Source organism: Rattus norvegicus, chromosome 14 (genome assembly GCF_036323735.1).
Source record: "Rattus norvegicus strain BN/NHsdMcwi chromosome 14, GRCr8, whole genome shotgun sequence".
Classification (NCBI taxonomy): domain Eukaryota; kingdom Metazoa; phylum Chordata; class Mammalia; order Rodentia; family Muridae; genus Rattus; species Rattus norvegicus.
Genome location: NC_086032.1, coordinates 72,498,935 through 72,519,316, shown reverse-complemented (window position 1 = coordinate 72,519,316; position 20,382 = coordinate 72,498,935). Strand labels below are relative to the sequence as shown.

The following is a 20,382-nucleotide window of genomic DNA, read 5'->3' as shown; positions in this document are numbered from 1 at the left end:
GTGAACTTCACTAAACTTTTTTCATTATCCATCTTCAGTGTGATTTCTACATCATTAATATTGATGTATACATGTCTACATGTACATTTTTATAAAGGAAATATGTTTCTTATAGTGATACAAGGTCCATTTCCAAAGTGTTTTGCAATTTTAGTTCATTTCTCCTCTTTCTTGCCAATGTCATTTCAGCAGAAACGACCATTGATTAAAATGAAATCAGTGGGTCAGTAGATAAAGTGCTTGGCTTGTAAATGTGAGTGTTTGAGCTGGATCCTGAGAATTCAGGTAAATAAAGTTAGGCATGATGGTTTACACTTGTACTGTCAGAGCTGGGAGGCAGAGGCAAGAAGATACCTATAACTCATTGGTTACCCATTCTAGGCTAATCAGCAAGCTTCACACCAGAAAGAATAAGAAAGCTTTTGTCTCAAAAATCAAGGGGAGTGGTGTGTGAGGAATGAAAACTAAGTTTGAAATCTAGCCTCCAGAAGAGTGTATACAACCGCACACATATACACATATCTGCACATAAATACAGATATACACATACTCATGTGTAGAAGTGTATACCGATTCACAAAGCACACACATACATGCACAGGCATACACATGCCCACTTACTACACATACCAATATCCCATAGGGAAATAATTTAAATCATTAGATAAAGATTAAAACCTTAGAGAAAGAACCCAAATCTCTACAAATTCGAAACACGGGATTATTTTGAGGGCAGCACAGCCTGGAATTAAACCTAGGTTTTTGTTCCTGGACAGAGGGACAGCTCTGCTTATTGGATCATTTTCACCGTGGGCTTTGGTCACATTCTGGGTTCTTGACCAACTCAGAATCTACAGTAAGCTCAGCACTCAAAGCACATTAGCTAAGGAAAGCTTTGCAATGGCCCAGAGAGCAATGCTTCAGCCCTGTTTTGAATGAGAACAATCCAAGTCTATAAATGGAAAAAAGCTTGCTACGGCTTCTAGGGCAACATGGAATGCACTAATACTTCAAAACATTATTTGTTCATCAACATGGAAAATCAAAAGGGTTTGGAAGATGTTATTAGAGAGTTTGACAAAACTGCTAGAAACTGGGTCTCTATATTGCCAAGATAACCAATTAGAGAAAACATGATTTTTAAGAGCAGCATATATCATGTTTTCAGAAATTAAGCTAACATAACTTTGCAGTCATTGTAGAAAAAGTAACACTTGTCTATATAAATGAAACGAATAATTGTGTCTTGAGGGCAATATAATTCCTGTATGCAAGATAATCTGTTACATAGAAACATGAGAAGAAGCAATAGACAAAAAGCAGACAGAGCGTGAGAGAGGATAAAGCTGAGGCTGAGGATGAGAGATAGAAAGAACAGTGTCTTATTGATGGTGCGGAACCAAACTTTCTGATCTCAAATTACAAGAGAAAAATACAGCATATGGGGTTTTTTTTCTGTTTGCATATTGGTTTTGATCTAGCTGCAAGTGTCCTTTCTAAAGCCCAAGGGAAGGCAGACAGTGGATATGAATAAAGAACTTCTAAGAAGACAGCTTGGCAGCCTCATGAAGAACTGAGCACTCTGAACACTGAGCCCATCGTGCTGGAGAACCAGGGCTCATGCAAAGTGATTAGAATTAATATGTGCAATGAACATAAAGTCATTGTATGCCATGGTGGGCAACAAGAGAGGTGGCTTTTTACTCTATAGCCACAGCTCACACTTATGTCTGATAATGTTCCTGAAAAAGTAAGTCACTTCCTGGTAATTCTGGACAATACAACAAGGAACATGATGTTCTGTCTAGTGAATTGTGGCTTCTACTATGAATGTTTTTCCCATCTCGGTTTCCTGACACAACACTGCTATCTTGATCAACAATAAGGAATTCTTTCAATTTGAAGAGGATCGGTGTGTGCTTGCCTCCTGCTGGTGTTCTCTCATAGGTCTTCCAGGTTGACTTGAGGACCTTGTGTGCCTAGAACATTTCTGCCCAAGGCATTTGGAAGGTCAGCATAGAAATACTATTATCTTCATTTATAGCTTCTGATGATAACCCAGGCTCTGGAGAACAACTGTAGCCTCCTGAAAACTATCTCAACTTGAAGACCAATGGACCAAGACACCTATAGCTTAGGAGCTGTTTCATTGTGTGGTGCTATGGGCAACAGCAACTGTCATTAATTGCTACTTGAAGCTAAAGACTTCAACAGCTACTGAGTTCTTAAAGGATTTGCTCAGGTTTTGGGGTACCTAGTTCTATGTTCTTCATCATGCCATTGCAGCTGACCTTGAGCTTCTCACTCAGAAGAAATAAAACCAATATCATCAAACCCAGAGTGGTTAATGTGAAGACAAATTTAAATTATAGTGTATGAGTGCTAAAGAAGATATGAGTTTCTGGTACATACAGTGTAACACGTCAACTTCTGCAGTCAGAACCCATCAAGGCCTTTCCTTATGCATCTGTTCATCTGGCCATTGAATTTGATTCTTTATAATAACCATTGCAATAGCCATTTAATGGTGAAAACACACAGAAAACAATAAAGGATAAAAGATAAACACTTTTGGTTACCAGCAACTGACTATAGATTTATTGTTTAGAGTTTCTCTCAGTTCAGGACTTGAGGACTTGAGGACTCCCATAACAATAACAAAACGTAAGGCTTCCCCACTCCTTACATTCAATTTGACTTTATGGTGAAATAAAGAAAGGAAACTGAAGCTCTGAGATGTCTTTTAAATGTACAATTCCTTCAAAGTCCTTCACAGACTTTGAAAGAAAAGTTTTGACTCTTCCAACTTCCATAGATGATATACAGCAAGGTCAGCCTTTAAAAAAAAGTAAAAGGTGGCTTCACAATAGGAAACTAATGGAACCTGATTGCATTTCTTTTTAATTGGCAAAGCAATAAATCAGTGAAGCTGTGTTCTTTCTGCAGTAACGGATGAGTCGATCGGAACTAGACATAAGTGAATAAGGGTGCCATTGTTTTCTCCTTTTATCGACATTACTTTCACAAGCTTATGGAGTTAGAAATGTTTGAGAGTGAAGACGAAATATAAATTCACATATGATGTCTGGCACATAGACTTGCCCTTTGGATCAGGTGAGAAAAAAACCCTGAAGTTTTGGTGGCCCAAGCATGTTTATTTATCTAAACATCTCGGAAATACTGGTCAATATCTTGAGAAGATTGTTATAAAACCTGTTGGTACTTTCATGATAGTTAAGTGTCTCAAAGAGTCCATAAAGAATTATGGGCAGGTTTGATTTGTGTGAGGATTAAATAATAAAAAGATGATGATGGAAAAATAATATAACCATTCTGGACCTTCATGTGGCAACCATCATGTTATAAACCATCCTTCTTTTCCTTGTCTTGTCCAGTTCTGACAACCTTAAGAAGGACATACAGACAATACCTCTTCCTTATTTACTATATATTCAGTTCAGACAGTCAGGGTTAAGAAGCTACCCAAATTGCCAACAACTATCCAAGGATAGGACAACATTTATATTGAAATTAAGCTATTACTCTGGATCCTAAAGGGAAGATATTTCCAAGATGGCATATGATAAAATCAACCTTAGTTAGAGATGAATCATAACAATGACAATTTCAGATTAAAAGATCTCTAATTATCATGCTAAAGAAATGGTTCCATGGTTAACCATGCTCATTGCTCTTCTAGAGGACTGGGATTTGCTCCCCAAAACCCACATCAAGTAACCATAACTGACTGTAATTCTAGCTCTATGGGATTAAGCATAATCTTTTGGCTTCTACAGAACACAAACACACACACACACACACACACACACACACACACACACACACACACACTCTCACTCCAAACACAATTAAGAGATCTTTAAAATTGATCTGAAATTAAGAGTAAGAAATGGCAGAGTAAGTCATAAAACCTGTGAATAAATTGGTTGGGAATCAGAAATGAATCTATCAATGAGGATCCAGGAGTTATCACTGGATATCAGGATCACTTGTACACAACAAACACTGGTGACATGCCTCATGTCTGCAATATGATATGTGAAGCTCTTGATTTGACCTCCACTCTCTTTCCCTGTGCATTCGTGTGACAGAAAGCTACGGCAGCTGCCAACACACAATGGAAGTCACTGAAAACTTTAGAGCCTGACAAAAACTTACAGGCAACATGTGAATCCATTTGGAAAGGTCAGATGGTACAAAATGATATAGACCTTGTGTCACAACCAGGGATTGGGTTTCCACTGTACCACCAACAGATACCAAAACATGGAAAGTGCTCAAAGAAAAGAATATCATTCTTCAATTCTCAAAAAATTCATTCAATAGTGTTTTGAAAGGCAGAAGCATCCATTGGAAATTTGTTTCTGATTTTATTTGCAACAAGAAAGGAATTCAACCATAAAGATTCAGAATGAGGATTCAATAGGACATCTAATATCGATGGGACACTAAAAGACCAGATTCATATTGAACTTTGGATTTTAATTTGTGATTCCTCAGAGTACTATGCACAGTCACAAGTTTCATGTGCGTCTCTCTCTCTCTCTCTCTCTCTCTCTCTCTCTCTCTCTCTCTCTCTCTCTCTCTCTCTCTTTTAACCCTTACCCATATCATGCCATTAAAATCCTATCTGGCTTTCCTGGGACTTGGGAGATCATACCTTATCAGTACATCTTCAGCGTGGCTCTCTGCTTATATCCCTGTCACAAGCTTTTCTGCTGACCTTGTCTTCTTTTGGAACTTGAAGTGCCTCCATAATGGAATTGGTCATCCATGCAGATCCTGCTTGTGCCTTTCATCTGCAGTCTGTGTCCTGGCCATTTTTTTTTTCATGTTCTCAGCTGCCCAACCTATTTTCTTTATCTCCTGTGTTTGTGTTTCTCACTGTGCCCTGATTTCTTCTTCCTTGCCAATATTCATGCTGCCTTTCCTTCCTTCTTTCCTTCTTTCCTTCTTTCCGTCCCTTCCCTCCTTCCTTTCTCCATTCTTTCCTCTCTCTCTCTCCCTCCCCAGCCTCTCTCTTTTGCTTTTTTAAAATACTAGTGTATTTGTATTTAGTGCCTCGCAGCATTCATCACCTCTGGGTATTGAATCATTTATCACTACAGAAATTCACTCAACATTACCTTTATTTTTTCTGTTTATACTCTGCAGCAATCTGACTTTTCATTATTTTTCTTCTCAGAAGTCTGTTATTTGTAGAGTGAGGAAATGATATAAGCTCCTTCTAATACAGTTGGGATGTGGGCAGTGTAGCTGAGGGTGGGAAACATGACCTGGAGGGCAGACCTACAGAAGGCAACACTGAAGGCCCCTTCGATGGTTAAGAAGAAAGCAAGCTGCAGCATCTTGCAGTAGAAAAGCTGCATTTCCATGGAAGGAGGTAGTTTCTAAGACAGGGACAGAGGAGAATCCTGGTTCATGTGCTTTATTCCTAGTCTGTGCTCAATCTTGTAGTTACATCCTTCCCTCTGGTCCTTAGATAAGAGATGCTGTTAGACCCTCTTGTAAATACATCTTTCCCATTGGTATTTAGATAAGAGATGCTATTAGGTACTCTGTCACCAGCAAAGAAACTGATCATAGAGAGACTGAATTATTTTTTCATGGAAATACAAACAATCTGGTGTAGTTATTGCCTACAGACCCAGTCAGCACAAAGATATAAAAATTTATAGATGATTATATGCCTGCATCTAAGGAGAGGAAAGAATGTCAATCCATTAAACCACTCTTCTGAGACATAAGGCTCTATCATAAATAAATATTCTGATGTAAACAAAAGATTAAGATCCAACTTTCTGTCTGTTTATTATTTTTACTAAGGAAAACAGTTTTATCATCCATGTGGCTAATAATAGAAAAAAATATATATATAGATTACACACACACACACACACACACACACACACACACACACACATATATATATATGGAAAATGTTTATGGGAACATTCTAAATGAAAATTTACATGTAAAAATGCTAAAAATTAAACATGTAAATATATTTGACTTAAAATATACAAAATATAAATCAAATGCTTATGTACTCTTATTTTTTTATTCTTTAAGTAAAATAAATACCTTTCTATTTTAAGTGATAGAGAACCATCAGAAAACTTGAGAAATACACTTCAGAAGTGGGAGAAATAGCATGGTTGAGTTTCTATCAGACTTTCTTTAATCTTCCTAACATTAGATAGGTAGGTGTTTACAGGCATTGTTTTTCTTTCTTGACTTTCAATTCCTAATTTGAACATTTTTAGCAACACATATAAAGGAGGAGAGAAAATAAACATCTCACAAATTTCCCACCTTAAGTCTTAAAAGTCATCAATATTTGTAAGAATTTCTTATAGCTAGTTGCATTATCTTTATAGCTAACCTCCACATACCAACAATTTAACAATAGATAAAAGGAAAATTGATGCAAAATTAATCATAGGAGACAAGTTCTCTAAGTAAAAGATTGCGATAGCTCAGCACCTGTCATTTTGTATTTTATTAAAGCTGTATGTTAATCTTTCTCGTCTATGAGGTTTTTTATTTATTTCTCCTACACGTATGGCATCAATTTTTCTTACTGATGTAGCTTTGAAAATCTAAAATAAAGCCAGACTAAAAATAGAAAAACAATCGAAGGGTGATTGATAGAGATTTTAATCTTCTGTTTACCTTTACTTTCAAAAGATTACTCAGTTAATTAAGTGTTTCATAATCACAGAATATCGCCATGTTTAACTCAGGGCTACTTGCATTATTGAGGAGGAAAAGGAGAAAGAAACATGGGTCATGTGACAGTTTCACAGAACATTAGACCATAGTTCAATGATAGAGACAAAACAGTTTTAACAACTGGCTTAATTTATGTGAAATGTGTTATGTGCAAAGCTTGTTTGTTAATGAATTGTTGATATTTGTCAAAAGAGAGACACATAAATCAGTTAAGATTTTTCCAAGGGCAAAATAAAAATGAGTCAATTATAATAGTTTTGTGTACATATGATAATCTGGTTCTTTCCAGCAGTAGCTATGCATTGTTTGATTTTGCCTTTACCCCACATATCTCTCAACATGTGCCCAAATGTGAGTCTGTTAATCTGGTGTCTGACTTGTTAAGGTTTTGGCTTTCACTTTATCTGTCTCTTTTAAATATCAATACTATACATAGATCTATTTTTAACATCAGGATCTTGATATGAAATATATTTTTTCTACCTCTACTACACCATAACCCACCCCTTCTATGAAAAACCCACAGCTTTTAAGCTCTTTCCTTTTATTTTCTTTATTTTTAATATTCCTTTCATTGTTTTCCCCCACTATGAATAAAACATGTTCATTTTTAAACCATCTGTTTTAAAACATTACATTCATTTTATCACCTACAATTTCCCATCCATCTTTCAGAGAATGTCTTCTGATGAAAATATCCTTGACTAAGGTCTAATGCTAATTAAATAACTAAAACCATAAAAATAGTTCCATCATAAATAATGTCTACAGATAAAATCATCCACAAATCTTGATGAGTATTCCTTGAACCTTATTCTGAAGTATATTTCTTTGACCTTTCCAACATTGCTCCAACTGTTGCAGACTTAGTATTTTATTGGAATTTTCTACTTATTTGAAAATTAAGTTTTGCTCATTTTGAGCATCTATCTTTTAGCACCAGCATCTGCCAATTGCTCACCGTTCACTTTGCCCTGGCTTTTGGCCTCTGCCTGATTAGATTCTAATTCCATTCACTTTCCAAATTAAGAGCAGTTTATGGTCTCATCTCATGAACAGTTTTGCAGGTTTTTCTGTCCTGTGTCTTGTAGCATAAAGTCCTTTCTTCCATTCCCAGTCTCCATAAAATGGAATATAACATGGCTACCCCATATGTGTCAATCTATATCTTTATCCCTGGACCTGTTGGTTCTAATTACTGGGATACTAACTGGAGAACATGGGGAGAAATCAAATTAAAGCAGTGACAACCCAACTGCTATTACAATTTGCTTTTGAAAGCTAAAATGGTGGGGGGAAAAAGCAGTCTAACTAGTTTGAGGTCAGGTAAGGGACATTTTTGTCTTCCTGATTAATTTCTGAACCAATAAAGAAAAAAAACTTATGAAGCATACATAGAATCAAATCCAAGTCTTCAGTAAAGTCTAAGGTGGAGAACTTAAGAACAATGGGGTCATTGTTTATGGACCTATGAGAAGCAAGAACTGCTCCAGCTTTCAAGCTTTGGGGGTGTCATAAAACTTTTCCACGTCTTCTCTTCAAAATAAAAACATTAAGTTATTTACCCCAGGGACTATTGATGATCACTGTTATTAAATATTTTACTAATTTCATACTATAGAGGATAAAAGAAAAGATTACACATATCCCTATACAGAAGATACACTAATTTGTAGGTATGGTATTTTGTGGAAATATAGAACATTAAAATAATTTTAGCAAGGACAGCTATTACTGTAAATAATTCACAATAAGAAATATATGAAGTGTTTGGGATATGCAACAAATAAAGGTTGACATCTGATACAATGCTTACATGAGTAGACATTCAATGTGTATGGCCTGAATGAACAAAGAATGAGTAACTGAATACTGCTACAACTGCAACATGAGATTTCTATGCCTGTGTTAAGAGTGTAAACCCCATGACACCACATAGATAGAGCTGGTCTCTGTGAGCCCCTTGGGGAGATTTTATGAACACACACACACACACACACACACACACACACACACGTGGAAGAAAAGTTGCTTTTAACCTCTGCCAGGTTGTACTTAACAGTTAGGAATTACTACTCATTCATGGACCTGTGACCTGTCCATTTGGAGGTGAAACCTTGGAGAAGTATTAAAGCATCTTGCTTCAGTCCGTACGGAGTTATCTGAGACAAGTGACTGAGAATTTAGTTGGGAATAAATTTAGCTCAGTAGTTTGGTTGATATAGCCAAACCAGAGAGCAAAAGTGATGGGATCAACACAATGATATAAAAAAACAGGAAGACACGATGTAAACCCAGCCACCATTAGGAAGAATTACTTTAAACTATAAAATGAGTATCAAAAGCAAATAAACAAAAGCAGGAGTATCATAAATGTTCATTAAAGGAGTTCTTTTTAAAGGGGCATCTAAAATTGGAAAACAGCTGGCTTAAACAATGAAGCTAGCCTAAAAGCCCTCTAACCCTGAGATTATACAGGATGACAGAGAGCACAAGAACGCAGCGTTGTGTGAGGAAAAGGAAAACTTTCATTTTAAACTTCTACTCTAAGAGGTTAATCGGTGAACAAAGGGGAGAAGAAAAGAGCAAACTGCACACCTACAAACTAAGCCAAAGTAGTCCGTCTAAATAAGCTTGAGGTTGTCTTTCCCAGGACAGAACCATTTGAGGTTTTCTGATGCAATTTACTGGTGTCTGATTTGAGAAGACTGTCCTGTGTGTGCAATGAAGGACAAGCTATGCACACATCAAGATAATGAAAATTGATGCTCCATTTGCGATTCAGTGAGCTTGATGCCCATCAGTATGGTTATATGTCAGGAACCCTGACATAGCCATACAAGACTTATTGCTCATGGAGGTAAACCATTTTCTAATTTTGATAAATTATTTTCCGTATGACTTCTAATATATTTTGCAATGATCCAGTCAGGATATTTTTGTCTCATTTGAGGCAAATTAACTCGGGTCTTTCTATGTCTACTCTCATTTTGTATTAGTGAAGAAAATGACTTTTGTGTGTAGAGAATGTAAAAAATAAGATGTAAACAGAGGAAGACACACTGAGGTGGAATATTAGAGATTTCACTCACTTGTTTTTAACTGAAGCTTAACATAAAGCACCTAACTATAGAACTGGAGACTGTGACTGTACACTTAAACCTCATACAGCAGCTGTGGTGACTACTGCTTGTGTGCACGTCACTGAGTGTGTACATGACAATGGGTGCTTCTCACACATTCAGTACTCCATTTAATAACTCCAACACTGTGTACAAGGACGTACTAATGTCATGATTAGGAGCTACATTTCTCAAGTTTTACTTTCCAGATCTATCTATTTTCCTGCAAATTTTATTATTTAATTTTTCTGTACAGCTAAGTTGAATTCCATTAACAACATGTACTACAGTTTTTGTATCCTTTCATTTGTCAATGGACATTTACCTCTCATATCCAGATTTTCTATGCATATGTGCATTCACATATACATGGAGGTTAAGTGTGTAGGACTTGGTGAAATAAAGGTGTGTAAATGCAGGTTTGAAAACTAGTAGTAGTATAAGAGTGTACATGGTTTTAAACAGTACACAAGATTGGTGAGAGGATAACACACCAGAAGCCTACTAAGTTATTGATAAAAACAAACATATGAAAACCTCCTAAAACTAAAGTTTCAAGTAATTAAAATCACAAAAAAACTTTTCACCTGTTTGTCATGCAAAATAATCCATGCACTCAGCCAGTATGTGCTAGGAAGTACTAAATCAGGATCAGGGCAAGCTAAGAGCAAAGACCTGGATGTTCCAGGGAGGTCTCGTTGGTACCTATAAATCAGATGGCTTGCCTGAGCAAGTAGTTCCCAAACTACCGAGATAGTGTTTGCAATGTTCTCTTATGCCTTGCAGGGTCTCCTCATGTTGGCTCATATAACTAACCATGGTTCAAGTCCAAGGACATGTCTCAGTTCACTAAAATTCTTCATGAGACATACGCATTTTCTCTCCTATTTATAAACCATCTGGACAGCAGAGTAAGGAAGCAATGTGCTTTATTATGTTAGCTCACTGATTTAGTTTCAACACCACCGTAGGGGCACCATATATTTCCCGCAATTTTGCTTTCGGTAAAAACCATATATCTGGCCAAAAACTAGAGAAAAACCTAGATGTCCCTAAACTGAAGAAAGGATAAAGTAAATGTGGTTCATTTACACAATGGAATGCTACTCTGCTATTAAAAACAAGGACACCGGGGTTGGGGATTTAGCTCAGTGGTAGAGAGCTTGCCTAGCAAGCGCAAGACCCTGGGTTCGGTCCCCAGCTCCGAAAAAAAAGAAAAAAAAGAAAAAAAAAGAAAAAACAAGGACACCATGAATTTTGTACACAAATGGATAGAACTAGAAAATATCATCCTGAGTGTGTTAACTCAGGCCCAAAAGAACATGTACTCATTGGAAAATTGAGATTAGCCATAAAGTGTAGAACAACTACACTACAACCCATAGAACCAAAGAGGCAAAATAACAATGAGGGCCCAAGGGAGGATGCTTGAATCTTTTTTAGAATGGGAAATTAAATAGATATTGGACATGGATGGAGGGAGAAAACTGGGAGGGATTGGGGATGGGGAGGAGAGAAAGGCAGAAGGATCAGGTGTAGGGAAATCAGGGAACAAAGAACAAAAATCAGCAGTTGGGGAGAGCAGCTCTAGGATATGTCAGAGACATGGGAGTGGGAGAGGAAGGAGTGGCAAGCCACAGGATGACTATGGGGGTGACTCTAGGTGACAGGGATAACAATGGGGGGATATGGATTCTTAAGTGAACTATTAGACAGGCATGACTCCAAGTGAAGGGATAGACAGCAATCCATCCACAAAACCTTCAACCCAAAATGTGTCCTTCCTACAAGATGTGTACGGACAAAGACGGAGCAGAAGTAGAGGGATTAACCAACCAGTGACTGGCCCAAATTGAGACCCATCCTATAAGCAAGAACTAATCTCTGACACTATTAATGATACTCTGTTCTGTTTGCAGACAGGGGTTTATCATGGCTGTCATTTGAGAGGTTCCACCCAAGCAGCCAATGAAAAGAGATACAGAGACTCACAGTCAAACATTAGATGGAGCTTGGGGAGTCTTGTAGAAGACTTGGGGAAGGATTAAGGGACCCGAAGGAGACTGGAACTCCACAGAAAGACCAACAGAGTCGATTAACCTGGGGCCTTCTCCTTGGGGCCTTCCAGAGATTGAACCACCAACCAAAGAGTAAGTATAGGTTGGGCTTAGCCTCCACTGCACATATATAGCAAATGTGCAATTTAGTCTTCATGTGGGCCCCCAAATAACTGAAGTGTAGGCTAGTCTTGAATCTATTGCCTGCCTATGGCTCCTGTTCTCCAACTGGGCAGCCTTGTCTGGTTTCAATGAGAAAGATGTGCCTAGTCTTACAATTATTTTATGTGCCATGGTAGGGTGATAGCCAGGGGTGCTTCCCCTTTTCAGAGGAGAAGGGGTTGGGGAGTGGTGGAGAATATGTGTGAGGGAGTACTGAGAAATGGGGCTGATATTGGGATATAAAGTAAATAAAGTAAAAAAAAAAGTTTCCATTAATGCTCACTAGTGACAGCATGACAGGCAACGCCTTGACATATCATGTCTGTGTTCAGACATATACGTTGTAAGAAGAAATGTTATTATTTTGTTTCTTGGTTAAGGAAAGTAGGAAAGAAAGATAAGTCAGCGAGGAAAAAAAGTGGAAGCATCAAGTGTTGGCTGTCTAATTAATGTACTAGATGGTAGAAAGTTCCTGTGGAAAACATGGTCAATGTCAGTCCCACGTGAATCCAATGGAAGATAAAATTCACCACTAATTTCAGTCATTCTTGTACTTAATGTTTTAAACCCCTTTTTCATAGTCTTATCAAAATATTTCACCTTGAAAGGCAGGCATTTTCTCAAAAGGTTATGGCAAAGATGTATTTAATTAATTTAATAACCTTTTGAAATAAATTTTTCTCAAATCAAAAAAAAGACAGTGTAGCTGGAATTATCTGATTATCTGATTAGTGATTATATGATTATCTGAGCAATATGTATATGTAACAGCACACTAACAAAAAGAAAAGTGGAACTTATTTCCAGCTAAGAGCATGAATACATCAGTGAGACAGGAGGATATTGCTGCATCCATTTCAGGGACCTATGTGCAGACATTCCCAGGTAAAAGTAAAACTTTCAGTGAGCAATTATACCATACAATTGAAAGAAAATAACCATTATCAATGTTAGCAACTAATAGCTTCACTCTAAAGATTCTTTTCCAAAACATAGATGATTGATCTTGGAAAAATTATTTAACCTTGTCTTCTTTGGCTGTTTAGTTGAGGAGGAAGGCATACACAAGCTTTGCTTGTTGTATCCTAGTGTATGTTAGAAGACAGATATCAGCTAGGAAGATAGCATCCTTTGGTTGTGAAGTATCCAGGATAACAACTGTAGATCAAAACATTAGGACTACATCCTCCTGGTTCTATTCCACAGCTGTCATTACTTTATTGAAGACAGTGGCTTCAGAGCTTTCTGAAGTACCAAAGGTATATTCACCTTGAAATTTTTGCAACACTTTGATTAGAAAACCAAACTGGCAAAACTCTGCATTCGGTTTTATTCCATCTTGAGTCTCTTCCAAAACGCTGTGTTCACATTTCTAGTTAGGAAGCAAAATTCTGTGGTATTTTAATAACTGTTATATCTACGGTATATGCACTGGAAGGTGAATAAACCATGGGCTAAGAGAGATGGAAAAGATTCTGTAGTATGACACCTTCAGAGTATAACAGGTGAGCTGAGAAAATGGCTCAGTGGCTTTATGACTCGCTGGGATGGAAGTGAAAGGACATGAGTTCAAATCCACAGAAGACATATATATCAAGAAACAGTAGCAAACATCTACAACCTCAAGGTGGGATGAGGAGACAGGATAATTGCTAGGAGACTGTATGTCAGGTATCCTGGTATATGAATGCTAAATAAGAAGAGAAGCTGTCTCAGACTGTGTGAAAGGCAAGGCCTAACACAAACTGTGGAACATGTGTATCTTCATTCACGTACCTATGAAGTGTACACATACACACGAGTAAGTGCATCCAGACACACACACGTATATCACACACATATCATAAACACAAATTTATTTTTTAAAAAGGGTTTAATAGGAACATTTCAGTTTTTGTTTCTTTTCTCAATATACACTAGGCCCACTTATTCTTTCTGCCTTTTCTTTCACTGTCTCCTCTTCTTACTCTCTGTCCCTCCTCTTACCAAATTGTATTCATTCATCAAAATACAATGCAACAGAGCATCCTCCTTCGCTTTCTACCTTTATTAACTGTGTGCTGTTCTGTGTTATTGTGATGAGGTCAAAGCTTCCTGGGCATGTGGCCTTTGGATTGTGAGAGGTCACGTTCACACTGACAAGATTCAATCACCAAAAATTGAAATGAAATCAAATCTAATAAAACAAAATAGAATTGGTAAGGAGAGATAAAAGCTAACTGAACATGGAAAAAGAACAGTAAATGTCAGGACATCTATAGACATAAATTCCCAAGCATCCTTTTGAAGTGGGAGTATAAGAGATGAGACACTATCCAATGAAGAGAGACATTAGCAACCTCTTTATAAGAGTAAAGCTGAACAGTCCCCAACAAGGGCAAAGCTCCTTGCACTATTCCCTAGAGATTGCTCACTCTTTGCTTTAATAAATCTTCATTACATCCGTTCAGAGATCAATTAGGATGCCAGCCAACATGGCCTGAAAAATTATGTCTTGGTGGCTGAAGAATAGGTTCTAGATCTGGCTTCACAGTTTATTAACTATGCTGTCTTCATTACACTGTCAAACTGCTCCTGTGCGCTTTCTCAAGAAACTTTCACTAGGTCAAAGTTCATCTCAGGCAAGAAAGGGTGGCTAAATTACATTACAGAGGAATGTCGCAAATTCCAAAGCACTAAGCCCACACCAGAAACCATTCCTCTCTCTGTTACAAAATGAAGCCCAGTTGCTTGTTATGTATTAATCCATGTAGATATGAAAGGCCAGTGTTTGACATATAGAGAAATCTTTGTGATGCTAAGATTCCATGTTTTGTATTACTAAGCTGTGCTGAAACACTCAGGTCCAGAGGAACATTAGTTATCCACTACATGTTTGTTTGATAATCAACTACTGATTATTCCCTTCTCTGAACATTTGATCTTCTTGTTTCTCTCTTATCATCTGTAAGAAACAGAAACCTTCTTAAAAATTTTTTATGCAGAAAAAATACTAATTTGGCGAAGTGAGTGATGTTGTTTATCATGTCAGGAATATCTGAATTCAAATGTTGGCTTTGCTATTCAACATTGTCAGTAACTTGGTTTAGCTTTGTTCTCCTCTCATAGAATAAAGAATTCCTTGAGGCTTTGTAAAACCATGAATGACTTCAGGTACATCTAAAGTATACAAGATGGTGTTTTGCTGAGCAGAAAATAGTTCATCAATAAATTCTGCTTTCTGTTTTCTTCTTTTTGCTATTATTGTCTACCCCCTTGAGTGATGCATCTTCATTCGGATGAGCTTCTCTTGTGGTTATTTATGCTTTGCTGTTTTGTGTGGTCATATCTTGGTTTATAGAGAGTAGACATACAGCAGTGAGTAGACAGAAAGAGAAAGTTTTCTTTTATATACTTAATATATTTTATAAGAACAATGGTTTGGGCTGCCTCTGCTTGATAATCCTTTCTCCATCAGCCTGCCTGCAGATAAAAGGACTTGCTCTATTTCATGAGGATCCAGGCTGTTTGATGTCATTTTGGAAAGTTTTAAAGAAGAACATGGAAGGAAACACAGAAGTAAAGTAACAGAGGCAGCTTCAGAGGGAAACAATACTTCATCTCTGCTCACAGGAAACTTCACTATTCAAATGCATTCACTTCTCACAAAGCTTCTCCTCAATTTCAGCCCAAACATTGGAAACTGAGCCCATTAAATCAGAACAAAACCACTTTTGAAAACAGCTTTGGAAAAATACAATTTTGGCACAAAGGGATAAGAATCAAGAAGGATGAAAAATCAGAATAAAATTCAGCTCTAGAGGAACAAGTTCTCAGGTGGGTAGTTATTTATGAAACCTGCAAAGTCACAATCAAAGAGAAAGGCTGTACTGATCAGCACATATTGTTCTACAACACTGACAATTTTCACCTTTAAACCTTCAAAGGGTGAAGCAATTACAAGAGCCAAGGGTCTTATTTCATAGCGTGGAGGGAGGCACAGATTTGACTATAGTTCAGGTGTTTATCAGAACTCTTTCTTCACCCCTCTCTGCTCTGTTAAGTCCTTCCCCTTTCCTTTATCTTCTTCTCATGTCCTACTGCACCTACAAAGCAAGCCCTGACTGGTATGGCTAGTTATGCTTCCCCCTTCTCTCAAAGGCCGGAAGCTAGAAATCTCTGAACTGTTCAGGACTGTCCTGTACAGTGGTTAGAGACCATATTGGGAGAAAATGAAGAACTACTATCATACTGGTGGTATCTCTGAGTTTGTGTGTGTGCGTGTGTGTGTGTGTGTGTGTGTGTGTGTGCGTGTGCGTGTGCGTGTGTGTGTGTGTGTGTGTGTGTGTGTGTGTGTCTGTCATATGTGTGTACACAACAGAAAATATATACCTTTTGGGGGAGCCAAAAATTTCAATGCGGGGTTGGGGATTTAGCTCAGTGATAGAGCGCTTGCCTAGGAAGCGCAAGGCCCTGGGTTTGGTCCCCAGCTCCGAAAAAAAGAACCAAAAAAAAAATTTTTTTCAATGCAGTGGCAAGTAAGGTAGGTTTTTAATCAAAACTTCTACAAATGAATAATCCAAGAATATTTCACTTGACACCATCAAGGATAAATAGGAGACATTGTGCAGGCTATGAGAGTTTCAATGTAAAGGAGCATGGCATATAGAGAAAGAAACAATGATGAGACCCCGAGGTGGACCTCATCTGTAATGCCTAAAAAAGGCTAGGAGACTTTCTGTCTGGTGAACATGTAGACAGAACCTCTGACATCATCAAATGAGAGGGAGCCAAATATTGTGGAAGCTTTATCAATAGTCCAGCCTACCTTCTTGCTCTGCTGGGATTAGGACCTAGTCCTTTCTGGTAGTCAGCAGAGGAATACAGATCCACCCCTGCTGCCAGTCAAGATGCTGCTAAATATTGATGCTTAGGATGAGGCTAGAATCATTGAGACAGGGAGAGAGGATGGGGCAGCATTTACAGAGTATTGTAAATGTTAAAACTTCAACTAGAGGTTTAACCAAAAATATTTATTTTGGAAGTCAAACTATAATTTCCCTACTGAATAATTTAATGCATTCTGTATAACCGAATCAAAGAACCTCTTTTTCCATATCTCCTGAAATAAAATGGGTAATAGCACTTTCTTCTTCAAAGCCTTTTGTAAGTCATCTGAAACGCAGCCAGCAGTTAAGACCAGATTAAAATGATGGCTGCTTCATCTTTTGTTAGCATTCACTTGGTTCAGTGTGTTACTACTAGATAAAGAGTAGAGGTGATTTAGAGAGGAAATGGATAGTGTTTTCCAGAAACTTAAGTAATAAATTACTTGCAGTCCTCAAATGTTAGCACCTTATCTACCATCTCCTTACCCTCACTGAGGCGGCCTGCAGGGCCCATTATCTCTCCATCTGGTGTCTGCATTGCAGAATATCTAATGCTGAAATTTCCAAGATAGCCCTACCTCCTGCAAGTACCCTCAAGCTCAAGCTGAGGAATTTGCAGAGTGAGAACATAGATCTTTTGATCCTCTCTGTCATTGACAGAAGCAGCAAATAACAAAATACTGGTTTAATTTGGTTATCTAGACAAGGAAACATTTATTGAGACTTTGTTATGTAAACAAACACACATACACACACACACACAAACACAGACACACACACACATACACAAACATACACAAATCTATATATGACATTATATCAAGAGTAAAGTATTATAAATATAACCACTGTAGCAGCACAAAATTAGAAAACTACTTTAAGATGCAAATAAAATTGTAATATTATCTCAGTGTAAATCTATGAAGAGATCATTAGGGTGTCAAAATGGAAATTTAAAAAGTCAACACATGCACCGTGTGCTGACATCTGAAACTGACTCATCCTGTCAAGTGGAGGAGAAGGCAAGGACTGTCAGGGGAGCGTACTCAGATCAGCTTGGGGAATCAGCAAAATAGCAGGTACAGAAGACTTCCCATGTGAGCCACATTATAAAATCATGAGATTACGTTGAAATTAAGTGTACACGATGCCTCTTCATTAGGGATTGATTCTGTATAATATTTTAATTCTAGGTGTTTCATCTGTCAGTCATCTGAGATGAATGGTATTCTCAGATTGCGTTTGTTTGCTATTGTGGGAGATTCTGAAGGGATTTTACCTGGTCTGATCCAGATGGCATCTGAACTTCACTAGACAAATAGAATCCATTTTAAAATAATGCTCCAAATATTATTTCACTCAGAATTGCTTTTCATTACAGAAATGACTTAGTATACATTCTGTAATAAGCCCACTTTATAACACGAAACTGAATTTCACATGACTATAAATGATGCCTATGAACATCTCATTCAACATGCCTGTTATCGTTGATCCTTTTTATGAAGATTTATTACTTATGTGTATGCATGTGAGACTTCATGAATGTATCTGGACCCTAGGCATATAGCAGCCATGGAGGGCAGAATAGAGCATAGAACTTGAGCTTTCAGATAATGGTGAGGCACCACGTGGAAGCTAGAAACAAAACATGGGTCATTTGCAAGAGTACTAAGCAGTCGCAACAACTGAACTATCTCTCCCATCTCTTCGCTTATCCTTGACAGCATTTCCACCTGTGGAAAATGAGCATATATGTATAAATACACAACACATATTATGGACAGAATGTGTGTATCCCTCCAAAATTTGTATTTTGGAATCTTAACCTCTAAGATGATGATACTCAGTGGAGGTTTGGTTAAATAATGAGGTCATGAAGTTTTAAAGCTCTCAAGGTTGGGATTTGTGTTCTTGTAAGGGGATGAAAGCAACAGACCTCTCTTCCTACCAGGACACAGTGAGAATAGGTCATGGGTGAAAAAGAAAGCAGACCTTTGCCAGACATCCACTCTACTGGCTTCTTACAGTGTCCATTCCCCATAACAGTGAAAGTAGAATTTCCTTTCTTAAAAAGCCACCCATCTGTGGTATATTGTTTCCCCAACACAAACAACTCACAATATACATGCATTTGCTGGTATATGTGTTCATATACACTGCTTACAAGATGTTTGATGAGGGAAGCACTTGAATAAACTCTCTCCGAGCATGATGACTTTTGAATAGACTCCATGCTAGAACAGAGAGTATGGATTGCTCCAGCTGATGGAACATGGGGATTGAAAAAGAGTATGTCGTCCACCAAAAGCAATAACCTGTGTGACCAGGTCCTTGAAAGCGATCTATAATAAAATGTGGTGGAGGGGGACAGGGAACGCAGAACCACAGATTGTATAACAGTCCTCTAAGCTACCTGTTTGTCCTTATAATCTGTGAAGATGACCTTACGGGCTAATCCACATCAGGGAACCTTCCTAAGGCATCTTAGTCAAACAGTTCCAAAGGTCAAAGTCAAGCTCATGTCTGGGCTTGTCCAGAAGACCTAATGTGAGGTCAAAGGCTAAATATGCACAAGAAAACATTTATGAAAACTACAACCAAACCAGTGCATATTGCTTCCTACCTCTGTGTGTATGAGTTCCCATTTATGTGGAGTGACACAAAGCTTATTTCTGTGGATTTTTTAAAGCTTTTAATCCAGTTCCAGTTATTCTGGCAATAATAATGCCAAGAGTTTATGGAAACAGCTTCCTTCAGAAGCCACCTATGGTAGACCTAATATTATGGGTCACAGCTTGTAGGGATCACTACATAATAGAGAATAATCTCATCAATTCAGACGTAGGTTTAGGGCTCACGGAAAGACAGAATTCAGCTTTAAATTTATACTGATAAAATTATACTGATAAAATTCATTAATAACATTCCTGAAAGACATTTTCTGTTGCTACCCAGAAGTTCTATTGTTATGTGTCCCTATTGTTTACTTACTGTACTATGGAAAATGACCAACTGTTCCCAAAGTGTAACCAGAAGAGTCCATGACAAACAGGAACGAGGTACCCTGTTCAAAGCTGCCTTCAAGAGAAAACTCAGGAGCCAACGCAGAGAAAGAGGCTGATGTGATGACCAGCTCACACGGATGTGCCTGAGCAGGTGGACCAACTGAGGCACAACTCTTGAGTTCAGCCACTTGGACCACTCAGTGTAGGGAAAATAAATTTTCATGTTGCATAAGGATAGGCATCTCAGAATCTCCAACAGCTAACAAACCCCGCCTCTCAATCAGTGGAGTAGAGGAGTGTCCATTTATGGGATTAATTAGCCAAGATTAGTTACCTCATTGAAAGAGTAGTTGGTTGTCCTTTGCAAAACTGTTCAACAAAAGGCATACTTTCCTATGATGTGTAAATG

General features: G+C 37.8%; 1 long non-coding RNA gene across 4 annotated transcripts in view; it reads left to right on the top strand.

Annotated features, from left to right (window-relative positions):
* Positions 1-20,382, top strand: part of LOC103693082 (uncharacterized) — a 50,081-nt gene that overhangs the window by 9,583 nt on the left and 20,116 nt on the right. For 2 of the 4 annotated variants that reach the window (XR_010057542.1, XR_001841155.3), the window contains exons 2-3: positions 11,798-12,028; positions 15,765-15,913. This is a non-coding gene — a long non-coding RNA (uncharacterized LOC103693082). Of the gene's footprint in view, positions 1-11,797; positions 12,029-15,554; positions 15,914-20,382 lie in introns of all 4 variants that reach the window. The other 2 variants (XR_010057541.1, XR_001841154.3) reach the window with 1 other exon arrangement.